Genomic DNA, 7939 nt, shown 5'->3' on the forward strand with positions numbered 1-7939 from the left:
TTGTTGAATTATTTTTCAGAAATTTTAAAAAAGTGCGGTGCTGGAGCTCCACACCCGTGTAGCTCTTCAATTTTGGAATAATGTTTCATCAATAAGCGTTTTCAATTGTTCTAGAGGAGTTCTATACTTCCTGATAGATTTTAACAATAGTTCTGGTACGTAACACCGTTAAAATACCTATTAAGGATAATAGTCGCACCATACGCTTCAGTGCAGGTATGCATAAGGAGCTGGCATTCAGTGTTGTTTTGAGATTGTGTTTTAATTCCTCTTTATATCAATTACCATTAATCGATATGAATTCGAACCATTGATAAGATACCTACTGATACTTTACTTAACCTCAATCAACGATTGTACAATCTTCCTCTTTATATCAATTACCATTAATCGATATGAATTCGAACCATTGATAAGATACCTACTGATACTTTACTTAACCTCAATCAACGATTGTACAATCATCGTACAATCTCTAATAAAATTAAGGTAAACGTACAAGTTCCTAGATGGCGACACAATCCAGTGCAGTTACTTCAAATGGATACTGTCGAATGTCGTTCCCATGTCGAATGTGCGTACCCACGTACTACGTCTATGCAGCATAACTGCCGTTCTCAATTCTAACCCCACCTTTTACACGTTACTCATGCACAGGCAAAGATACCCATAAAGAAAACATTAACACGTATCCAGAAAGCACTTATTTAAGATCGTTAAACATTCTACAACTATACGAGGTCCAATTACACAATAATATAACCTCTCAGTGTAATAGTGTAACAAGATTAAAAATGAATTACATAACCATTTATATCACTTTGTACATAGTTTAATCCAGTGAATACAAACTTTCATGATCCCCACTTCGAAAGCGTTTCATCGGACTGACTTATTGTTAAAGGAAGGAACGTATAAAATGTTTTCTCTTCCTCCTTATTATCCTCGCCTTTTTTTTTTTTTTTTGATATACGACCAAAATATATTTCTCTTCCGGTAGTCAGTACGAAGTCAAATGGCGATGGAATACAGGGGAGGCAGTTTGTGTGCGCAGTTACTCTAAAGGCCTCGATCAATTATTATGCCATTATGGCCTTTCGGGTAGGCCGCAGCTCTATGAGTTTAATTGAGCGTGAGTAATATTCAAACGCGCGAATTTCCCATGTCGAGAAGTCCGCCGCTTAATGTCTCAGCGAAAAGCCTACGACTTTACGGTACTTTACGGGCTTCGGGTCGTTCTACTTCTCAACCTTCGCTTCTCGTCTCTTCACCTTCCACACAATTTCTGCATTCCTTCACACATTCGCCATCAGCCATCCCTGAAACGATCTTATCCCTACCTATACCCACCTACTTAACTGTCCTCTCGTCTGTTTGATTTTCGCGCCGTTTTATCGCGAGGGCGTCCTTTTGTGCCTGTAAAATTCTGAATATATATATATATATACACGGTAGCATAGAACATATATGGATATACAAATGACACGGGAAGAATCAGCATTTCGAAACCCACGTTCGCATTATTCCACCGTTATCAGCTAGTGGTATTACTTTTCTCTTTCTTGTCCTCCTTATTTCGTGTCTCTCCTCTTTTTCTTTCGTCTCCTATTATTCAGTTCATTCATTGTTCCCACTTCTTATAACCATCGATATGGGTATCTCCATTATGTACCCGTCGGGTCTCGTCGGATTACTGATTTCATTTCTATGCTTCTTCTTTTCTGTTGACCATTTTTCTTTTTTCTAGCCTTCATCAACATTGTTGAAATATGTCTCCAGGATACGCAGAGCACCCTGGCGTTCCGAATCGACGACAGCTAACACGATCGCCGATAGAGAATTTTTGTCCTGTAATCTGCGAGAGGACGAAGAATTTTTAATAGTAAAATTCTCCATATAGCAAGTATTGAGTTACTTGTACTCGTAACGTAATTAGTAGCTATAATTAATAAACGCGACCGGGTAACGGGTGGTCGACTTTCTATACCGTGAAAATAAATATTTTAGCCTGCAGTTAACCGATTCAAATGTACAGGGTGGTCCGAAATAAATTCATGTATACTAATGTATCAGGTGGTCATGGTTAAATTAGTCTTGTTGGAATTTTCAAACAGACCACCCTGTAGACTTACATGTATTACGTAATCAGATTTTCACGTCACACGTCATCACTATCGAATTCATATGGCCCGTGATATTTTTTTTCGAATTTCAGGTAAATCTGACCAAACTGAAATGGCGAAAAAAAAAATTGAACACCCAACGAAGATTTTTGAATTATATGCGTACGTAGTAGAGGTCGAAAAAAATCAGTTTGACGTTAATAGATAACGAAATTTCGATTGCGTCACATGCATTTTCCCGCGCCAATTAATTATTCGATACGTCTAACTGAACAGTCTCGTTTGGAGAACGAAATTCTTGCCGGGACATGGGAATTTGTAATTTTTGAAAATTCTTAAGATTTTCATGCTCACCGTATATATAGGCGCATATTGTACATGCAAAATGATGGATATCAAGAGAGGAAGGAAAAAGTGGAGAAAAAAAACGGGATAAAGGAAAAAAGGCGAGGGGGGAGGAATGGATATGATACCCATACAGAGTCAGCTATAAAATGAGGGAATGTCAATGCTCGCCCGGTAGTACGGTCCAGGAAGAGGAGAACTTTGGAAAAAGAAAAATGTCCTGGACAGAAGAGAACTCGGATTGTACCGAGATGAAATATCGGTCAGGACCTTCGTCCTTAGGTTCGGCTCGCGGCCAGCCAAATCCATTAGTCCACATCAGCATTTGATTAATGGCCTGTTTTTTTCGAGGGTATTAACCATGGGGGCTATGTAAATAAGCGATTAATTAGTAAAAAGGTATTTTTCATTCGACAGTATATCAAGCCATTTCCAAGATTACGTATACACGTTAACTTAACGAGGCTATTGTAAGTTCGGGAAGTGAAACACGACATAACCTCGAATTAAGAATAAATAAAGCTAACCCAAAGTTGAGATAAAATGATAAGTTATTCCAAAAAATTGAAGCGAATCAAAAAGTTTTTTTTTTCGATCCGCCATTATTTTCAGGTGAAATATTAAAAAAATTTTTTGTTCACTACAAAATTTCCCACAACCCAAATTCGTCGAATTCGAGGACGCTATTTAACATAGTCAATTCTTGGCTCCAGCACAGCATAACTGGCTGATGTGCCGTGCCGATTTTTTACCTCAGCTCTTAGTGCCAAAACGTGTAACATTGTCCGAAGGACGATATTAATGATCCTTTATGAAGGTAGCTGATAATGAATGATGCCGAAGGGTATAACCACCCACTTTCCAAGCCCACGTACACCTACGTCCCTCATTTGAGCGAAAGTCAGAAAGTGGATACCGGGAGTGATTAAAAGTGAAGATTTTACAAAATTTCGAATTTCAACAGTCAACGTGCAAAAATCTTCCACATTGGATAACAAAGGCTCGAAAGTGAAGAAACAACATTTATTTTCCACCTACGAACCAACGGGTTCTCAGTTCTTTAATTTACCACGATTCGTACCCCATTTACATTGCAGGACCCTGAGAAAGTTTTTGGGGCTGTTCCTTTTTTTTCGTCCCGAAGTAAAAAAAGGAAGATCAGAGCTCGTGCACTTGCCGTTCAGGCCTTCGGCGATCGTGCAGGCTAGTGTGGCGGGTTGCAATGGGAAAGGCCGGTGAGGTCGACTCATTTTTAATTGAATTTTTCGCTCGCGGTGGGGAGGGGGAGGAGGAGGGGAGGGGAGAGGAGGTCAATTTATCCCCTTTATCGGCGAGCGAAATCGCAGATTCTCGACCCTCCCGTGACCTCCCTGCAACCACCCACAGCCGGCCACCCCCTCGAGTCCTGCTTCCTTTTGGCACGACTCGCCAAGTGAAAGGAGGATTCGAGGCGACGTCTTTGCCAGATGTCCACTCCTATGGCCGGCCGGTACCTTGCGAGACTGTCCTCGTTTCTTGGGAGGTGAAAAAAGAAATTAGTGCGGGAGGAGAGTTGGATTGAAAAAATTAGTCGAATAAGGAGAATCAATGGCCTAAGAACGGGTACAAAGTGAAAAGAGAAAGCAACGAGTACGATTAGAGCGGGCGTACGAAGAGATGAAAAATTGAACTCTGAAATAACTTTAAAATAATTCCTTAGGAATATCCTCCGTTTTATTGATCATCATTTTTCAGCCGTAAACTGTTTTGCCGTCCGAGCTTGGAAAAATTAGAAACAATTACCATCGATAAATTAGGGTACGCCAAAATTCTTTACGCGGTAAATTAATCCCTGATCGGCATTACGTAACTGTGGCTTAGGTTCAGTGTCATATATTTATGTTTATCTCGCTTTAAAATTACCACCCTTAAAGTCTACACTGCTTTTTGCACCCAATGCCAAGATCCGTGAGGCACTTTGAGCAAGTATAAGCACCAAGGATAACAGGATTCCAGACGGTATTTCTACGTTGGACTCGTCAACTTCGGGGAGTAAACTTCCATTCTGATTAGGACGCACGTGCAAACCGACTAATTGCGCAATCCTAATTAGCAGAGCGTACCGGACGAGATGCAACGAAACTCCCAAAGTTTTACGATACAATTATTAAAAAAAAAAAAAACGATTGTACAAGATTTATAAAAACAATAAAAAAATTTTACATATTTACCCCAAAGTTGAAAAAAAAAAAATTTTATTACCAGATTCAAAATTTGTCACCACTTCGTCTAAGTGAACTCGGATTGAAACGATTGTTAGTCACGATAAATTTTTTTTCAAACGTGGACCGATTGAAAATCTGAAAAAGTAGTAACGAAGCGAGAATCACGGAGAATCAAGGAATATAAAGGATGACAGTGCTGACGTAAAGATAGGAGAAAGGTAAGAGGGAAATGGAAAGATGGTAGGAGATGAAACTGAATAAAAACAAGAAAGAGAGAGAGAGAGAGAGAAGACACGAGGGAATTCACAGAGACATGGCGTTTTAATAAGACGAGACGTCGCCCGACGCAGGCGACGCCTCGGTATTATTCGAGAGGATTTAAAGTTTTGACGCTGCAGTGTTTTTTCGGACTTTGTTAGGAAGACGAGAGACAGCGAGAAAGAGGTATAGGACGTTATAGAAGATGGCTACGGTGAATGAGAGAGAGAGAGGAAAGAAAAGATAAGAGTAAGTGGAAGGGCACCTGTTCTAAGGAACCCAACGCTAGGTACGGGGGTGCCAGTGAATAATATGCTAATCCGAACTGCCCTCTTTCGATTCTATTCCGCAGGACGCTTCATCCCGGGACTACGTAGACGTCGACGTCGACGTCGTAATCCCCGTCGACAAGTACGCTGATGCTAAGTCCTGGAAATTCGCCTGGTTTAGGTTTTCCATGGCTATTTTTTTCTCAAAATTTTTTAACATTACATTTTCTTTATCCTTTGCCGGAAAAATATAATTTTTTAACCTCAATCGACTCGTGACTAATTTTGAGCTACGATCACCACAGGTTGGTACGGCGTGACTAAAATTTTAGTATGATCTAAATTTAAAGATTTTTCAAATAGCGAGACTTGTCTGTCTCCCTTTCCTCGCAGAAATACATTTATACGTGTAAGTGGATCGGACGAAAATTCACTGCTATAGAACTAAGCAGGACCGTAGACATCGTATCGGCGAAGTGTAGCCCCCGGGGTTTCGTTCAAAACTTTTTCTCCCTCCTCCCAGCCCCCTCGACCCTCGACCCTTCCCTTCAGCCTTTCCATCCTCATTTATGGCATTTCTCCGACGGCGAGACGCGAAATCGAACTTTTCGCGGTTCGCAATTTAAACGTATGACAGTGAATTTTCGCACGACCCAATTTTTACTTTTCATCATTTTTCCTTTTTCCTCGTTTCGTGTTCGCACAGAAATTTCAATCTCTCCAAGAATCGCGCGTTCAGCTATTGATTTTGCACGTCGATTGCTACGACCGGAAGTAAAATAAAATTTGAAAAAAAAAAAATTCAAAAAAACAAATACAAGATCCACACGTGGCGGTACGCTAGCCAGAGAGGTAGAACATAAATAACAAGGTAAGGAACGATTAAAAAAAAAAGATCACGAAAAACTAACCTAAAAATTTCTATACTCTCCGACGGGTCCTTCTTACCGATTTAAATCTTCCCGCCAAAGTCCTTTATCGCTTACGGGTCTGTTCGTCATTTTTCTCCGACCCCTCTCTATACGGTGTCATTTTTTTGTTCATTCCCCTCGTCCTCGACGAAAATCTTCTTACAAAGATAACATACTCCAACCTCCCTCCTATCGCGAGCCTGTTCGCGCCTGTCTAAATACGAGAAACACGTGCGCGAGGCGCATGCGCACAAAAGATCCGTATAAATCACGTGACATAAGAAAACTAAAAAAAAAAAAAAAGAACTACAAAATACCAGCAATAATTCAAGTTTCCATTTCGAGAGGATCGAAAGGCTTTCATCCCCCTAAATATGCATAAAAATAGTCTAGGCCACGAGGGATCCTTCCCATCGGCAACATACATCCCCGTACCAACTGTATCCCCACCTGTGTTACGTAACCAACAGTCCCCCAGTCCATTTGGTATACAATAATATCCCACTACCTCCGTCCACCCAGCAGCGCGTCCACTGAAAATTCGACCATTTATTTCACAGACTGTACATACCTACGGTACACGTGCCAAGAGGGTTCCCGCGTAAGATATTCTGAAATCCAGGATTTTGCACGGGCTTCCAGGATCAAAGATCCGGCAGCAGCTATACTCTGTTCCGGAAACTTTTTCCATGCCCCCTTTACCGGGAGGTGGCGGCTCCAGGAGCAACGTGCAAATAACACACGTACAAAAAGGTATGGATGTACAGCAGGTACAGAAAGAGGCAAAAGTATTAGAAAAGTACAGTACGGCAAAGAGAACAAATAGATAGGTAAAGTAAGAAGTCAACGAAAAACACCCTTATTCCCTCCCCCTCGCCCTCCCGCTTGCTCCCCCAAGCACCCTGTATCTGTAAATATATATATACACACCCTACATGTATCTTCACCTGTGCGATGTATGAGGAAGCTCTAGATTTGATGTGTCTATATAGACACATGTGTCTATATATACATATATATATACACGTATACCCTGTATATTCTAGAGGGGCGGTTGAGGGGGGTGTAAATGGGAGCGGAGAAAGGGAAAAGGAGGGCTATGTGAATGGGGTCGGATTGAAGAGATGCTACTTGCAGTATATTCTTATATAGGCCTATACGCCGAGTGCGGTAACGTAACTGCGAGGAGAGACGCCGGTCCAAGGGAGAGTTTCGGCAGCTACGTAAAATTTACGAGGCTCGCGGTGATGGGCTTTCCTTGCTACCCTTCGCCTAATATCTTTACAAGCCCAGGACCACCCCCCCTCGTCCCCCTGCACACGAGGACTCTATATACACGTATATATACAAACACGGTCCGATCTTCCTCGCCGCGATTTTTGTTCTCGCGGCGAATCCACCCACGTGGTCTGGTACTCACGTACGAGACATTTTCTCAGCCTTGAAAAACCTTTTGCTGATTTTCCCATTCTCGGTAGATTTGGCTTTTATTTTATTTTTTTTTTTCACACCTACAAAAATTCTTACGCATCGTGACCGTGTCACGTGTGTTATTGAAAAAAAAGGGAAATTACATAATTTCATATAAGGGTGTTTTCGGACTATGGATGATATATACATATATATATATATACACATATATACACATGCTTTAACGTAACTAAGTATATGTGCCAAGTCGCCGTAAACAATTAGGGCTAATACGCCGAGATAATCGAGTAATTATTATAAAAGCTTGCCTCGATCAATCACAGACCGATAAGAGAACGTTAAGGACGATAAAAGGAAGGATAAGAAGAGTCGATTGGGCGGAGGGGGGGGGGGGGGGG

At 41.2% G+C, this 7939-nt stretch overlaps 1 long non-coding RNA gene across 1 annotated transcript; it reads right to left on the reverse strand.

Moving 5' to 3' along the window:
* Positions 1-936: 936 nt before the first annotated feature.
* Positions 937-6311, reverse strand: LOC112494621. Its single transcript, XR_003060226.1, has 3 exons — positions 6148-6311; positions 1514-1855; positions 937-1426 (listed from the first exon to the last, which is right to left on the reverse strand). It is a non-coding gene; the product is annotated as an uncharacterized LOC112494621 (long non-coding RNA).
* Between the last annotated feature and the right edge of the window lie 1628 nt (positions 6312-7939).

This window comes from Cephus cinctus, unplaced genomic scaffold, assembly GCF_000341935.2.
Source record: "Cephus cinctus unplaced genomic scaffold, Ccin1 Ccin1_scaffold0678, whole genome shotgun sequence".
Lineage (NCBI taxonomy): Eukaryota > Metazoa > Arthropoda > Insecta > Hymenoptera > Cephidae > Cephus > Cephus cinctus.